Source organism: Martes martes (assembly GCF_963455335.1).
Source record: "Martes martes genome assembly, chromosome: 15".
Lineage (NCBI taxonomy): Eukaryota > Metazoa > Chordata > Mammalia > Carnivora > Mustelidae > Martes > Martes martes.
In genome coordinates, this window is record NC_137903.1 from 5,760,351 (window position 1) to 5,778,237 (window position 17,887).

A 17,887-nucleotide genomic window follows, 5' to 3' on the forward strand; every position below is an offset into this window, starting at 1 on the left:
TCATTGAGCACCAAGAGAGCATTTTAGGGGACAGTTGTCAGTCCCTCTCCCTCCCCTCCCCCCTCCAGTCATCCCAACTAACACACCAAATGTAAGAGCCCCCCTGCACTTGGAGAGTTGGAAGTCAAACAGCCCTTGTTCTCTAGGCTCAGGCAGGGAACAGCTGGAGAACATCAGACATCAGGTCCGGAGAGAGGACTTGCGTGTGTTCCCTGGGGTTCTCAACGCTCTCGAGTCAGAACCTTCAAGAACCAAGGACTTTGCTCTACGACATCCATTGTGTCCTCAAAGCCAGTGCGAGTCAAACAACCAGCATTTCTCTTGGAACTTCGATCTTCAGCTGGTACGCTTTTCCAATAGAGTTGTAAGATGATCTGAATGACTACACTCTTTTTTAAAAAAATCAACTAGTTTTTGTTTCATGGAAAAAAGTAAAGTATGTGGGGGGAATTGTTCCATTTTTACAGCAGGATGTTTAATGCCGAGCAAATCTCCATCTGCCTTCGACTCCCAGTCTCGGTCCTCAGAGGGAATTGGGGCTACTCTCATGATAGTAACTACTTTTACTATTCTCTTGTGTCCGAGTATTCTGTGCATTCTAGCACCGATAGTGTCAGGATACCCACATTGTCCTGTGATCGCCTTTTTAAACTGTCTTGGGGATTTTTTTTCACGACAGTATATTATTCCACTTTAGGACACAATGTCGTGTATTTGCTTGGTCCCATCTGGGTGACCAGTTAGGTTGTTTTCCAGTCTTCTGTTGTTATAGACATTCTTTTTAAGATTTATTTATTTGAGAGGGAGAAAGAGAGCACATGAGCAGGGGGAGGGGCAGAGGAAGAGAGAGAGGGGAAGCAGACTCCTCACGGAGCGGGGAGCTCATCACTGGGCTTGATCTCCCGAAACTGCAGTCATGACCTGAGCCGAAACCAGTTTGGACATTTAACCAACGGAGGCATCCAGGCACCCGTGTTATAGACATTCTTTTTTTTTTTTGTTATAGACATTCTTGCAATGAAAAGCTGTATATATATGTATCTCTTTATGAATATATAGATATAGATAGGTATATAATTTTATGAACATGTGATTGATAGGATACGCTTCTAAAAGCGAGTTGCAAAGGCAGATGGCTTGTGCGTTTAGAATGGGAGTTGCCAAAGACATTGTGCCAGTTTGTACAAGTCCTGACCGTGTACGAGAGGGCCCAGTCCTCTCTTTGCACCACAACTACTCATGTTTTTATTGTTTTTGTCAGTCTGATAAGAATGAATATAGTTGCTATATGCCAGCCACAGTTCTGATTGCTTATTATTACATTTTCTCATTTGGTTCTTAGAACCACCCCAGCCAAAGAAGCTGGGCCATACACAGTAAGGTGTAGAGCCAGGATTTAACCCCAAGTATTCTGACTCTAGAGCCCTCAATTTTTTTTTTTTTTTTTAGATTTTATTTATTCATTTGACACAGAGAGAGCACAAGCAGGGGGAGTGGGAGAGGGAGAAGCAGGCTCCCCACTGAGCAGGGAGCCTGATGCAAGACTTGATCCCAGGACACTGGGACCATGACCCAAGCTGAAGGCAGACTCTCAACCAACTGAGCCACCCAGGCACCCTCAAGCCCTCAATTTTAACCATTACACTATAATGTCTCTTATGTTGGAGGTAAAACATGGTGTAGCATTGTTTTAAATTTGCATTTCTTCAATTTTATGATTTTTTTGCACATGTTTATGAGCCTTTTAACTTCTTTTATTATTTTTTTTCCTAAAAATAACCTTCTGTATCTTTTGCCATTTGCTGTTGAGCTGTTGATCATTTTTACTAATCGGTTCAAAGTCTTTATATATTCAGAAATTAGTCCTTTTGTCAAATATGTCGCAAACATTTTCTGCCAGTGTGTCTGTCATTTAATTTGTTTGTGGCCACCTTTTTTCCCCCCCCCACCATGGACATGTTTTTAATATTTATATAGTCAAATTTACTGCTCTTTTTTTTTTTTTTAAGATTTTATTTATTTGACAGACACAGCGAGATAGGGAATACAAGCCAGAAGAGTGGCAGAGGGAGAAGCAGGCTTGCCTCTGGGCTGGGGTCCTGAGGCAGGGCTCGGTCCCAGGACACTGGGATCCCGACCTGAGCTGCAGGCAGACGCTTAATGACTGAGCCACCCAGGTGCCCCCAATGCTCTTTCTTTCTATGCTTCTCGATCTTGTGCTTTAAATAGCTTTTTGTGAATTCCATTGTTTAAAAAGATAATTTACCCATAGTTTTTATTTTTAAATTTTTGTTCCTCCTAGAATTTACTTTGGTGACTACACTAAGATCAGGCTCCAGATGCCTGATGGTTTGTCTCGGCATCATGCATGGAATAAATTGTCTTCTCCCCTCTGATTTGAAATGCCACCTTTAATGTATTCCTTAATTTACTCGTGTCTGTTTCTGGATCCTCTAGCCTATTGTTCTTGGGGGAGAGGTGCCCGTTTTAGGTTATTTGTCTTGCTAAAATCCAATCCTGGCTTGGTCCTGTGTGAATTCTCTAGTTAGAATGTCACAAACAGTTGGAAATTGTAAATAATAACAGGCAATTTCAAGCTTCTAATAAAATTGTGCGGAAGTTTAGTCTTTCTTCAGATTGACTGGTTGCCTTCAGGCACAGGTGATGGGCTTTCGTTGGACCAGATTTAACTCTTTCAAAGTTGGAAGGCCTCGTAAAGATCCCATTCACAAAATATGCCTCAAGATACTCTCATTGTTGGCCTCAGTTCGCTGATGCCAGAAATTAGACCTCGGGAAACCTTTTATTTGGATTGTGACCATCTGCATTGAGTTACAAGTGTACTTTGTTATCTACAGGTAACAGATAAATTGTACCTAATGGAGGGCAATCGCCCTCGTGAACTCTGAGTCAGACTGCCTGGCTTAAATTCTAGCTCTTCTGGGAGTGTCCAAGTGACCTTGGACAAGTGACTTATCTTTCTCATCTCAGTTCCCGTAGGGCATGAAATAGGTGTAGGCTTAGTTTTGAGCAGTAAACGTTTGTGACATTGCCCAGGAGGGCACCGAGGCATATTGAGTGCTCAGTACTTTTGGCATCCCTGCTGGCTCAACACCGCCCAGTAAAAAGAGGTAGCTATGCAGGTTACCTTAAACAGAAAAGGGGGAGATTTATTTATAAAGTTATAGGAGATTTATAGCAGATCTCAAAAGTAAAAAGTATGGTTGGGCCTTGCAGGGTACGAGAATGTGAAAGGTAGAACATATTCAGGAAGAGAGATTTTTTTTTTTCTATCTGTTTTTTACCGGAGTGCTTTATTCTTACTTCGGCGCAAGCCAGCCAGCATCTTCAGGCCCGTTGGGCTTGTATCTTTCCTGCAATCAAAGTCTTAACTAATGTAATAGGAGAGAGAGCGGGTGGAGAAGAATGCTGGTCAGTTTCAGTGGAGAGAGACCAGCGAGGATAAAGATTTCCTGCCTTTGCTTTGAACCAGTGGGTCTTTTTTTAAGAAAAGAAGTAATAACTTTCCCACAACCAGTTAGCAGTTTTTGTGTAGTTTTTCAAAGGTTGTGTGCCTACGCAAGAAATAGAAATGATAAATAGAAACATGTATTTTATTAATCGCTGTTACGTTTTACACAAATTGTAGGATACCATACTACTTACGTTAAGATTAAGAGAGGTATTTCAGGGGCGCCTGGGTAGCTCAGTCAGTGGAGTGTGTGACTCTAGATCTTGGGGTTGTGAATTCGAACCCCATGTCGGGTGTAGAGATTACTTAAAAATGAAATATTAACAAAAGAAAAATACATTTGGAGTACCATTACACAGTCGCGCATAAAGAGCTCTGTTACAGCTGCACAGGAGCGCAGGGTGATGTGTTACACTTCATCTAATCAGGGTCCTATTGTTGAACATGCAGTTTTGTTGCTGTTACAACAATGCAGAGATGAGTAACTTTGTACAGGTGTTATTTTGCATCTTTGTGAGCATATTTGAGGGATAAATTTACAGAAATGAAATTATACAGTCAAAGGGTATTGCATTTTCCTTAAGATTTTATTTTTAAGTCATCTCTAGACCCAGCGTGGGGCTCGGACTTAATACCCTGAGATCAAGAGTCCCACGGTCCACCTCCACCGGTGAGCCAGCCTGGCGCCCTGCTGATCGAGATAGATAGTGCCCAGTTGCCTTCCAAAGAGGTTACACCCCCTCCAGCCATGGGTCAGATTTTCTGGCAAATTTTGGAGTCCCAGTAGAATTGATTAGAACTCTAAGTTGCTTTCATCCCATACTCCTTCCTAGATATTAAAGCTAGAGTAACTTCTCCCTCAAAAATTTGCATTGTTAGGGGGTGCCTGGGTGACTCAGTGGGTTAAGCCTCTGCCTTCATCTCAGGTCATGATCTCAGGGTCCTGGGATCAAGGCTGCATCAGGCTGTGTGCTCAGCGGGGAGCCTGCCCCCCCCACCCCCCGCCTCCTCCGCCAGCTGCCCTCTCTCTGCTTCCCTCTCTGCCTACTTGTGATCTCTCCCTCTCTGTCAAATAAATAGGTAAAGATCTTTAAAAAAAATGCATTGTTAGATAAACTACCTTACTGGGCGCTTTCTAACGTATAACAGCCAAAAGTCAGCAACATGTACTTTTGATGTATTTTTCTTCCCATGGTAATTTTATTTGTATTTGTTCCCCATGGTAATTTTTGGAACCAGAAATCATTAGTAAGCCCTCATTAGGAAAACTTTGGGCATCTCATCTATTTTAATTTGACCCTTGAATCATTGTCTCTAGTCACACCATCAGCTCCCCAAGGTTTCTTCCAGATAGTTCCAAGATACCCTGCCTGCTACTTCACTGGGGCAGGTGGCAGGGAGTCTTAGACTAGAACCTGGCTAGCGCCTAGTTTCCTGGGCTCACAGGACCTTATCCAATCAAGCTACCGGCTCACCTTCGCACTAGCCATGCCCCATGGCTTCTGTATATTCCCTTAGAGTTCGATACACGGTACAGCTCTGTGCACAGTAAGCAGGGAAGAGATGGCCGGCTGCAGAGACAGAAGCTACTTCAAAACTTCTCTATAGATTACGGATTTCTGATTCTATTTTCTTCCCCTCTTTTGGAAACTATTATATCTCCCCACACACTCCCTAAAAGAAGAATATTGTTGATCAGAACCCTTCCTGAGGAATCCAGAGAACATGCTGTGTACAATCAAAATGACTGGAGAGACATCAGTATCTCTCACTAGTGGTGAAAATTAAATTTGTGTTTCCTTGGCTGTAATGGAAACTGTAGCATATGATAGCTGTGTGCTTGGACAACAAGGAGGGTGGCCAGAAAGTCTGAAAACAGATACTGTTACTTTATCATGTATTGAAACACGATCTCAAGAAACCATGAATATGTATTCTTTTATGTTCCCAGGTTTCTCGGCAGCCCTGAAATCTAGTGCAGCTATCAGTGAGGAGAGTTGAGGCAGAGTTTGTGAGAAGCAGTCACTGTCAGGCACAGAGACGTTAACTAGGACTAGAAGGAGTTTGCCTCCGGTTAGGAGCTGGAGGAGAGCGAGAAGAAGGCCGTTAAGAGAGCCCTAGACTGGGGCACCTGGCGGGCTGAGTGGGTGAGACATTTAACTCCTGTCCTAGGGGTCATGAGTTCAAGCTTCAAGTTGAGTGTAGAGCCCACTTAAAAAAAAAAAAAAAAAAAAGTTATAGAAAGTGCTCAGCAAGACATTAAAGAGAGAGAGAGAGAGAGATTCCTAGATTGGTTTGATGTTTCTCCATATTAAGGGCACGCTCCTGCACTGCTGACGCCAGATGTTGGGGGTGGGGTGGTCCACAGCAAGCAGGTCTGCGAGTCTACCTGGGCAGGCTGCAATTTAACCCCATCCTGACACAGTCCACCTAGAGAGTGTATCAGGTCCCTGAGGTCAAGGGCCCAGTCCCACAAGACCGTCCCCCTCCAGCCACCCCCAGTTTAGGCACCAGCTGCCAACTCCCGACTATCACCTGGGCTTCTGCCTGATGGCTGTAAGGGAGGGAGGGGCTCTCAGGAGTCCCTCCTTGAGTTTAATTAATTTGCCAGAGCGGCTCACAGAACTCCGGAAAACCGTTCCCGTCCCGTTTCCCAGCTCATTATTATAAGAGGATATGATTAAGGATACCTTGGGGAGAGAGGCTTCGGGCAGGGGTGTGGCGCTTCCACGTCCTCCCCAGGCACACCCCTCACCCCTGACCTCCACGTACCCACCCACCCGGAAGCCCCCAGCCCTCGTCACCTAGGCGTGGTCAGTCTCTAACCCCATTTCCAGCCCCTCCTCCCTCTCGGAGAATGGGAGGGGGCCGAAAATTCCAGACTTCTAATCAGGTCTCCCTCTTTCTAGTGACCAGCCCCCATGCAGGAGCAACCCCAGAGTTGCCTCAGAACAAAAGACACTCCTGTTACCCAGGAGATTCCAAGGGATTTAGGAGGATTTGTGTAAGGAACTAGGGTCAGAGACCAAACATCAGAGCAAAAGATCCTCCTCGCGCTCTAATCACTTAAGAAACTACGAGGGTTTTAGGAGCGCTGCCAGGAACAGGGCTGGAAGGGGCAAAGACCAATATAGATATTTTCTGTCTTCTCACGTGGTTACACAGACAATAGCCAAAAAGAGAGAACTGACGTACTGCATAAAATTTTTAGGGTAAAGTTAACCATTAGAACAAAAATACAAACTCTTCCCAAATACCAGAAGCTATGTTAAAAAAACGGACATGAAGGGAGAGGAGGAAGCAAATGAAATAGATCATATGGTGAAAGACTTAAATATATAAAAATATAACACAGGGGTGCCTGGGTGGCTCAGTTGGTTGAGCATCTGACTTCGGCTCGGGTCACAATCTCTCGAGGTCCTGGGATCAGCCCCATGTCAGGCTCCTGTTCAGTATGGAGTCCGCTTCTCCCTCTCTCTCTGCCCCTACCCCGGGTCATGCTCACTCTCACTCTCACTCTTTCTCTCAAATAAATGAAATCTTAAAAAAACAAAAAACAAAAAACAGGGGCGCCTGGGTGGCTCAGTGGGTTAAGGCCTCTGCCTTCGGCTCGGGTCATGATCTCAGGCTCCTGGGATCGAGCCCCGCATCGGGCTCTCTGCTCAGCAGGGAGCCTGCTTCCCCCTCTCTCTCTGCCTGCCTCTCTGCCTACTTGTGATCTCTCTCTCTGTCAAATAAATAAATAAATAAATAAAATCTTAAAAAAAAAAAAAACAAAAATATAAGACAGACAGATCAGAGGTCAAACATATTGATCACATCAATAAATTTATTAAGGCGTTTACCATGTGCCTGTTAAAGAGAATGATCTGACAAAGCAAAACCCAGCAGCGTGCCATGCAAATGAAACACCTGAAATGAGGAGACTCGGGAAGGCTAGTGATAAATGACTGAAACAAAAATGGACCGGAGGTTTTTATTGTTGTTTTTGGCTTTTTTAACTGAAGCAGGGACCGCAATTGTCGTTATCCAAGAAAGGAGAATTCAGACTAAAAACGTTTTACGAGGTTAACTTCTACTGCAATTTGAAAAAAAGAGAATTACGTTTAATACAGAAAGAAATAGAAGCACACCAGTAACTGGAGACTGTAATAGATCTCTCAGATCTAGAAAGATGAAGTGAACATGAAAATAACAAGGGCATAGAAACTCAGATAGCATAATAAACAAGATAGATTTAATGTGTATTAAACTCTGAAACTTGATCATAGAGAATATGCTTTTTTCCCCCAAATGCATTTTTTAAAAGATATTATTTATTTGACAGATGGAGATCACAAGTAGGCAGAGAGGCAGGCAGAGAGAGAGGAGGAAGCAGGCTCCCCGCTGAGCAGAGAGCCCGATGTGGGGCTCGATCCCAGGACCCTGGGACCATGACCTGAGCCAAAGACAGAGGCTTTAACCCACTGAGCCACTCAGGTGCCCCCAAATGCATTTTTAAAAAGATTTTATTTATTACTTATTTGAGAGACAGAGAGAGATAGTGAGAGAGCACAAGCAGGGAGAGAGAGAAACAGCCCGACATGGGACTCGATCTGAGGACCCTGGGATCATGACACAAGCCAAAGACAGACTCTTAACTGACTGAGCCACCCAGGGACCCCCCAAATGCATTTTAAAGCATTCACAACACATTCACATCTTCAGCCTCAAAGAAAATTTTAGTAAATTCCAAGGGAAAAAAGTAATAAAACAAATAGTATTCTGGGGTCACAATGTAATATAAGTAGGTATTAACAACAACAAACCAAAAAGACTCTTCTATTTATTTGACAGATGAAGATCACAAGTAGGCAGAGAGGCAGGCAGAGAGAGAGGAGGAAGCAGGCTCCCTGCTGAGCAGAAAGCCCCATGTGGGGCTCGATCCCAGGACCCCGGGATCATGACCTGAGCCGAAGGCAGCGGCTTAACCCACTGAGCCACGCAGGCGCCCCCCAAAAGACTCTTCTAACAGGAAATGTAAAAAACATGCTGCTAAACCCCTCTTGGGTCAAAGGGGAAACGCAACACAAGTGGTAGAATTTTTTTTGCAAATAGTAATGATGGGGGCGCCTGGGTGGCTCAGTTGGTTAAGCGTCTGCCTTGGGCTCAGGCCATGATCCCAGGGTTCTGGGATCAAATCCCACGTCGGGCTCCTTGCTCAGCAGGAAGCCTGCTTCTCCCTCCTCTCCGTCTGCCTCTCTGCCTCCTTGTGCTCTTTCTCTCTGTCTAATAAACAAATAAAATCTTAAAAAAAAAACAAAACAAAACTCATTCATTAAAAAAAGAAAAATAGTAATAATGAAAACCAGAATCTGTGAGAAATAGTTAAAATAGCTATCAGAAATATTTAGGATATCAAATACCTATATGAATTAAAGTAAAAATGAATGAATAAACATTACAACAGTGACAGCAGAAGGAAGGAATAAGTAAAAAGAAAGGCAGAGATTAACGGTCTGAGAACAACCACAACAAAAAGTAACACTAAAGTCCCAGCCAGTCTGTTTGAAAAAATAAAGTTACCTTCTTAGCTAAACTACTCAAGAAAAGCGGGGGAGGACGCCTGGGTGGCTCAGTCTTTGGGCGGCTCCGGCCGTGATCCTGGGGTCCTGGGATCGAGCCCCACGTGAGGGTCCCTGCTCTGCGGGATGCCTGCTTCCCCCTGTCCCATCCCCCTGCTTGTGCTCCTTTTCTTGCTGTCTCTCTCTCTCTGTCAAATAATTAAAGAAAATCTTAAAAGAAAAAAAAAAAGGTGGGGGAGACAGCACAAATACATGAAATTAGAAACGAAGAGACATAGGAGAGGACATTTCAAAAATATTCTGTGTAAGTATATTTAAAAATCTACATTATGTGGATAATTTTGTAGAAAAATCCGATTGAACACAATTGACCCCTGTGGAGACAGAAAGTCTAAACAGACCATTTAACGTGAACAAAATTAAACTTGTTAGAGTTCCTACAAAACAGAACAGGCTCAGACAGTTTCACTAGGGGATCCTATCAAACTTTACGAAATAAAACCTTCTTAAGTCACTCTAGAGCGTGGAGAGAGAAGGAAAACCCCAAATTCATGTCGTGAAGGGGGTTACGAATTCCCAAACCTGAATTTTGGAACCATGACAAAGATTATAATAAAAAAGAACAAGGTAGGTCATTTCACTTATTAATATTGATGCAAAAATTAAAAAAAAAGATTTTATTTATTTACTGGACACAGAGAGAGCACAAGCGGGGGGACCCAGAGGGGGAGGGAGAAGCAGGCTCCCCACTGAGCAGGAAGCCAGACGCAGGACTTCATCCCAGGACCCTGGGATCATGACCTGAGCCGAAGGCAGACGCCTAACTGTCTGAGCCACCCAGGCGCCTGCAAAAAATCTTTTTAAAAAAGTTTTATTTATTTAAGTAATCTCTACACCTAACATGGGGCTTGAACTCACGACCTCAAGATCAAGAGTCACATACTCTTTGGACCGAGCCCGCCAGGCTCCCCCATGCAAAGATCTTACACAAAACATTAGCAAGCAGAATCCAACAGCACATTAAAAAAATTTCATCATGACCAAGTGGCCGATAACTCTGTGAATGCAAGAATGGACAGTCAGATTAGGAAATCCGTTAGTATCTATCATATTAATTGAGCCAAAGTGAAACAAAATGTATGATTATCTCCATGGATGCAAACTGACAGATTTAAATACATAATAACCACCAAAGGCAAAGTGAAAAGACAACTGGGAAATACATTAAAAATTACAAAAAGAAAAAATTACAGACAAGGGCACCTGGGTGGCTCAGTGGGTTAAAGCCTCTGCCTTTGGCTCAGGTCATGATCCCAGGGTCCTGGGATGGAGCCCCTCATCGCATTGCATCGGGCTCTCTGCTCAGCAGGGAGCCTGCTTCCTCCCTTCTCTCTGCCTGCCTCTCTGCCTACTTGTGATCTCTCTCTGTCAAATAAATAAATAAAATCTTCAAAAAAAATTACAGACGAGATTACTGATAAAAACTAAAAATACAGACGAAAAAAAACCCTAGTAACCTTATAGAAAACTGGGCTAGAGATATCATCAGGCATATCACGGGGAAAGCAAGAAACTGCTCTTAACCATATGAAAATGTACCACATTATTCATAACTTTTCAAAAATGCACATTAAGACAACAGGGAGATATATAGCTCAGCCCTGCGATTGGCCTGCGTCTGAAATGCCGATCGCACACTCTCTCGGCCAGGCTGTGAGGAGACAGACACTCCCCATACACCAAGTGCGGAAATGCAGACGGGGACAGCCTCCGCCGTAGATCTGGCCGTAGCTAGCTGGCACGACCCGCAATACCTTTTCATTAAGCAATCCTGATGTAAGAAGTGTTTGGGGTTCGAAGCTGACGGCCAAGAAAGAACTCTTGAGGCGTCTTTGGTGCAAAACAGTGGTTTTATTAAAGCACGGGGACAGGGCCCGTGGGCAGAAAGAACAGCCCTGGGGTCGTGCGAGTGGCCCATGCTATATTTTCAAGTTGGGGGGTGGTTAGGGAGAGCCCAAGTCTCTAAGGAATTTTGGCCGCAAGGTTTCCAGAACCTTGAAGGGGGTGAGCTACTGTTGGGAAGAGGCCATTTATGACTGTCTAATAAAACACTGGTCATGAGAACCTTCAGATGTGTATTGGGGGGTCATATGCTTGGAGGAGGGTTGCCAATATGTATCTTGGGGCATAGGGGAAAAAGGAGGTTTCCAAAGGAATTTTTATATGTTAAAGAAGACTTACAGGATCCTAGGGAGTCTGGACGATACTAAGCTATGATTGCCTTTTGCCCTTAGCGAAGTATTAACATCCAGGCGGCTGTGTTCTTAAAGGATGTCACTCTGCCTGTTTCAAGGACTTGGCAATGGGCTGCAAGTAGAAAGAAAATTTTTCTTTTGCCTTTGCTCCCACACCAGTCCCACTTCTGGAAATCTATCTCAGAGATACTCCAGCAAAAATAGGAACAGAGGTACGTGCTATTAAACGCAGCGTTATTTTAACAGCGGGCGCGTCAGTTAAGAGTATGGTACTTCCACACAATGCAGTATTACGCACTTGTACGGGCGCCTGGCCGGCTCAGTGCACAGAGCATGAGGCTCTTGATCTTGGGGTCTGGAGTTCAAGCCCCACCTTGGGCTTAGAGCTGATTAAAAAAAAAAAAAAAAAAAAAGGCAGTGAGTTAAAATGCTACTATGGAATGAATAATCGCCGGGAGGTACCTCACGTGAATAGAGCCAGGGGTAGGACAGGTGCCTGGGAGTAGTATGTTCCTGATTGTCAGGCTTCCTGCTCAGCGGGAGTCCGCTTCTCCCTCCCCCCTCCTCCCCCTGCTCGTCCTCTGTCTCTGTCTCTCTCTCAAATAAATACTTATAATCTTAAAAAAAAAACCAAAAGGATGGAAAAATAAACAGTACAATTAGGAAGAGGGAAGAATAAGGTGAAAAGGACAGGGTTAGAAGAGAAACTTGGAATATACCTTGTTTTGGAGAGTTGATTTTAGAACTATGTAACTAATTTAAATAATTATAAATTTAAAAGTGAAAGCAATTCCTAACATTAAAAAAAAGCCAAATGAATTCTATTATTTTGGTTTTGGTTTTTTTTTTAGGAGTTGGCCACAACACAAAACTAGGTAAAAGAGCTAACACCACTGCTTCCCCTCCACCTAATGGCCCATCTTTCTTTTCTGAGACGAAGTCTCCCTCTAGCGGAGGCTAGTTGTATAACTAGTCCGCGGAACCCTGCACTACAAAGGAAATCTGCTCATTGTCTCCTGGCCTCCTTCTCCTTAAATTACGTGAGTACTAGAGTCACCAGCGGGGGAATGGTGTAGATGATTCTGCGCAACCGGAGAGCAGACAGTCAGGGACAGAGTCATTTTAATTTTTTTATTTTAAAGATTTGATTTATTTAACAGAGATCACAAGTAGACAGAGAAGTGGGGGGGGGGCGGGGGGCAGCAGGATCCCCACTGAGCAGAGAGCCCGATGCGGGGCTCGATCCCAGGACCCTGAGATCATGACCTGAGCCGAAGGCAGAGGCTTCACCCACTGAGCCCCCCAGGTGCCCCCCGAGTCAAGTTTTAGAAGGAAGTTGGGAGGATGAGGAACAGGGCGGACTGAGAGTCTTGAAGACTTGGGGGAGGAACTTGAGCTTCCTGTGGGTGGAGGATTCCCACCAACCGGGGCCAGAGAGAGGTGACTAACATGCTGATGTCACCGTGTGCCCACAAGGCATTGCCCTCGGGGGAAGCCCTGACGAAAGGGACCAGGGACGGAAAACAGGGGTTCTCAGGAATCAGCTAAGGTGTGATGGGGAGGAATTCCAGGCGTCCCTCCCATCCCTCGGGACTCTCCCGGAGCCTCGCTGACGTTGGGGTCGGATGCTGCGGTCAGATGTGTGAAAGCTTGGTCTTCCCCGAGACCGGTCCGGGAAAAGCCCTGGCACAGCGTCTTCCATGCCTGGTGGGGAGGGCCTCAGCCTGGCCCACTCTGGAAGTGGCCTCTGGGGGGAATGATGGGAGGATCCTTGTGTTCTGGCCACTCGAGGTCTCATCTGACCCTAGCTACTGGAAGCGACTCGGTGGAAAACTCCCTCGGCAGGGAAGCCTTCCGAGTGGAGAGTCTTCTCAGTTGGTCCAGCTCTAAGAGTGTATCCGCGCTTCCCCCCTGCATCCCTCTGGTCTCCCCCTCGGTCAGCGGTATCTGGGAGCTGCCGATTCAGTGTGTGTCTCCAATCCCCTTTACCGTTTTCGGTAAGAATCAAAAAGAAATGAACACTAAATACAGGCTTTCCTAAGTTCATTTACTGGTCCTATGAAATCTTCCTCCCGAATCCCCTCTCTGTCTTGCTCTTGTGCCCAGCGAGCTGGAGAATGCCGTCCGGGACCCTGCGCACTGGAATTCCTGTACCTTTACCTTTCTTTGTCCTGCCTTCACTTCTTCTCTTTAAAAGGTGAATTTCCAGACACACTGAAATTCTGTAGGGAAAACACGGGGCTAACCTGGTGTGGTAACCCTTCCTGGGTGCGGACTGCAACACAGTCCTCGAGGAGTCCATCAACGAGGAGGACAGCTGATGGACAAAGCTTGTCTCTCTCCCCAAACACGTTGCCGAAGGGCAGGCCCCAGATCGTAATGCTTTTCAGACCCTAGTTTTTAATGTAACAAAAAGAATTATGAACCTTATACACTGAAATGTTGTTCAGCTTTTAAAAGGCAGGAAGTTCTGGCGTATGCCGCAACGTGGATGAACCGTGAGGACTTGATGCTCAGAGAAGTAAGCCAGACACAGAAAGACAAGTACTGAATGATCCCATTTCTATGAGGACTTAGTCAAAATCGTGGATACAGGAAGTAGAATGGTGGTGGCAGGGGTGGGCCTAGTTGGTTCAGTCCCTTAAGCGCGCGACTCTTGATTTCTGCTCAGGTCATGATCTCAGGGTCATGAGATCAAACCCTGGGTGGGCTTGTGTTGGGTGTCCAGCCTCTCACCCCCTCTGCCTGCCCCCTTCTCTGTGGTGGTTGCCCACCAGAATGAAAGTACTTAATACTGTTGAACTGTGAACTTAAAAAGGGTTCAGATGGTAAGTTTTCTGTTATGTGTCTTTTACCGCAATAAAAACTTGAAGAAAAACAAGTAGTGTGCACTTCCCCGAGCACTGCCGAGGAGTACGAGGAAGCCGTCCAGGCGACCGGTGCCCGATGCTGGCAGAAGTGGGGAATGGGGGCGCCTGGGTGGCTCAGTGGGTTAAAGCCTCTGCCTTCGGGCTCAGGTCATGATTCCAGGGTCCTTGGATCGAGCCCCGCATCGGGCTCTCTGCTCAGCAGGGAGCCTGCTTCCTCCTCTCTCTCTGCCTGCCTCTCTGCCTACTTGTGATCTCTGTCTCTGTCAAATAAATAAATAAAATCTTTTAAAAAAAAAAAAAGTGGGGAATGGCCCGGTGCGGGTGGCCGATGCTGGCAGGAGCGCTCTTGCCTTGGCTCCCGGGGCCCCGCAGGAGCCCTTCTGGGGTGCACACAGACACCCCGCGGGCATCCTGCAGGTCAGGCCTCCACCGCTCCTGACTTTTACCCTTTCCTTTTCCTTTCATCAGGAACCAGGCACAGCGTCAGTAATTCCCTAGAAAGTCTGGACCAGACAACTGCCATCAGTGTCATCATCATTTTTCGAGCCATTAAAATACGCCAGTGTTTTATTTTCCCAACAACCCCGTGTAAAACTGAGGGCTGGGGATGAGAAACGTCCAGCTTTAGCCCAGAAGGCTGATGAATAGCCTGTGGGGTTCTGATAAGGATCAGTAGGAGCTGGGTGCTAAGTCCTTAAGATTTTTTTTTTTAATTTTTATTTATTTGAGAGAGAGAGTGAATGAGAGAGCGCGCCCAAGAGCACAAGCAGCAGGGAGCGCCAGGCAGAGGGAGAGGGGGACACAGGCTCCCCAGTGAGCAGGGAGCCTGACATGGCTCTCCATCCCCAGACTCTAGGATCCTGATCTGAGCCAAAGGCAGCCGCCCAATCGACTGAGCCCCCAGGTGCCCAGGGGTGCCAAGTTCTTACAGCGTCTCACGACTGCCTGCCTGTACATCTCTCCCACAGTCACTACGGAGCTAAATGATAAGCACCAGAGAAATCTTGCGAAAGTGGTTTTACCAGCAGACCTTCGAAGAAACATTCATGATCGAACACTCCCTGCACATCTCCTCCCCCAGGAGCATTAAGCTTGTCATCGCCAGCCGGACCTCAGCCCTTTCTTGCCCCAGGGGTCCTGTCCCGGGGCTACTTCAATAAGTTGCAACCCTAGAACGTTTTTTCTTGACCATCGCGCTTGATGATTTCGCAACAGAACGAGAATAGCATTAGGATATTTACATAAGAGAAAAGGGGAGCCCAGGAAGGTGAAAAAGTCTGCAGCAGCCTAGCTGGGAAGTTGCAAAACCAGCTGTCACGGGCCCAGACCGGCCTGTTCTGAAGGTCCAGACTCCGAAATCGAAAGTCTCCAGGCCTCCTTTCGTCTGATTGGCTTAATGAGGTGAAAGGGACTTCTTTCCTGTGCGAATTCTCCCATGTTGAATTTCCTAATGAGCACGGAGGCTCTGAGGGTGGGGCGGGGAGAGGACAGGCAGCCCCTCCTCCGCTAACTCGACCCACTGGACTTACTTTTCATGAAGCATCTCAAGGAACTTTCTCAGCTGAAATGTTGCAAAAACCTTGCATGTAATATGCAATGTTGCTTTTGTCTTTTTCAACTACTTTAAAAGAGTATATGAATTATTTTCTCTCATTTAGAAAAATTTTTAAAATGAGATAGTGAGAAATTTAGTAATTTGTCCAAGGTCGTAACCAAAGAATTTTGGAGCTAACATTAGAATCTAGGTCCTCTGGCCATAATCTCAGGGGTCTTTTTTGTGTGTGTGTGTGTTTTCTTTTTTTTTCTTTTTAATTACAGAAGGAATATGTTCTAACTCTAGCAAATCAAACAGAGATGTGCAAAGAAAGCTACACGCAGGGTACTTGGGCGACTCAGTTAGTTGGGCATCCGACTCTTGATTTCAGCTCTGGTCATGCACAATTTTGGGGTCCTGAGACCGAGCCCTGTGTTGGACCCTGTGCTGAGCGTGAACCCTGCTTAAGAGTCTCTCTTTCCCTCTCCCTCTGCTCCTCCCCACCCCCCACTCATGTGCGCATGTGCTCTCGCTCTCTCTCTAATAATAATAAATTTTTAAAAAGAAGAAAAAAGGCCATACACAGCATTCCAATCTCATTTTCCGTGGGTAAAAAAACCTGTTCTAGTTTGAGTAGATTTGGCTGCAAGTGACAGCAAATCCAAAATAAGAGTGGCTTAAAATATACAGAAGTCGATTTGCCCCTACGTAAAAACCAAGAGGTATGCGGTCCAGGCTTGTTCAGGGTCTGGGGCTCCTTCCAGCTCACTCTCATCCACCTCAAGGGCGGGATCTTCAAGGACTTGAAGATTGGATCCTCAAGTCCAAGATGGCCGTAGTTCCAAAGGGTGCAGAGCAGCTATTTTGAGGGAATGATCTCTGCAACTGTCACACAGAGACATTTCCGCGTACATCTCACTGCCTGAACTTCATCACATGGCCATGCAGAGTTGCAAATATAACAGACCAGGAAATACAGTTTTTTATTCTGAGAGGCTACATGCCCAACTAGAAATTATATTCACGTAGGAGTCGCAGGAGGTGAACTATGTTAGGGAACTGTTTCTGGCACCAAATAATCTCTTGTTTTTTGTTTTTCTTTAAGTTGATGTATAACATTCCATTCGTTTCAGGAGGACAACATAATGATTCAGTATTCGTATGCTGTGAAACGATCACCACGATGTCTAGTTGACAATTTTTTTTTCTTATAAGGACTTTTAAGATCTGCTCTCTCAGGAACTTTCAAATATACAATACGGTGTTACTAACCTCAGTTACCTTCCTGGACCATATCCCTAGAACTTACTTTACAATGGAAAGTGTAACAGTACAGTGCAATGAACATGACGGTGCATCCGTCTGTTTTGAGTTCCGTGTTTTTGTCTTCTCTGGATAAATGCCCGGAAGGGAATTGCTGGACGATATTTTTGTTCTGTGTTTTTTAAAAAGATATTATGTATTTATTTGAGGAGAGCGAGATCACAAGTGTGGGGGAGGAGCAGGCAGAGGGAGAGGAACAAGCAGCCTCCCCTCTGAGCAGGGAGCCAGAGGCAGGGCTCAACCCCAGGACCCTGGGATCATGACCTGAGCTGAAGTCAGACGCTTCCCCAAGCTAGCCACCTAGGCGCCCCTGCAGTTCTGTTTTTACTTTTTTTGAGGAAACTTCATACTGTTTTCCACTGTGGCTGCCCCAGTTTACAGTCCCTCCAGCAGTGCACGTGCATGAGGGTTCCCTTTTCCCCACACGCTCCCCAGCACTTGTTATCTTGTCTTCTTGATGATGGTCATTCTACCAGCTGCAAAGTGCTACCTCATTGTGGTTTTGATGTGCATTTCTCTGATGATGAGTGATGCTGGGCATCTTTTCGTGTACCCGATGGCTATTGTATATCTTCTTTGGGAAAAATGTCTACTCTCAGATCCTCTGCCCATTCTTCAGTTAGAATGTTTGTGTTTTCTGCTGTTGAGTTGTATGAGTTCTTTACATATCTTGAATATTAACCTCTTGTCAGATACATGATTTGCAAATATTTTCTCCCATTTGCTGGGTTGCGTTTTTATTTTGTTGATGATTTCCTTTGTTCTGTAGAAGCTTTAGTCTGCTGTATTCCCCCTTGTTTTTTGTTTGTTTGTTTGTTTTTTCCTTGCCTTTGTTTTTGGAACCAGTCCAAAAAGTTATCACCAGGATT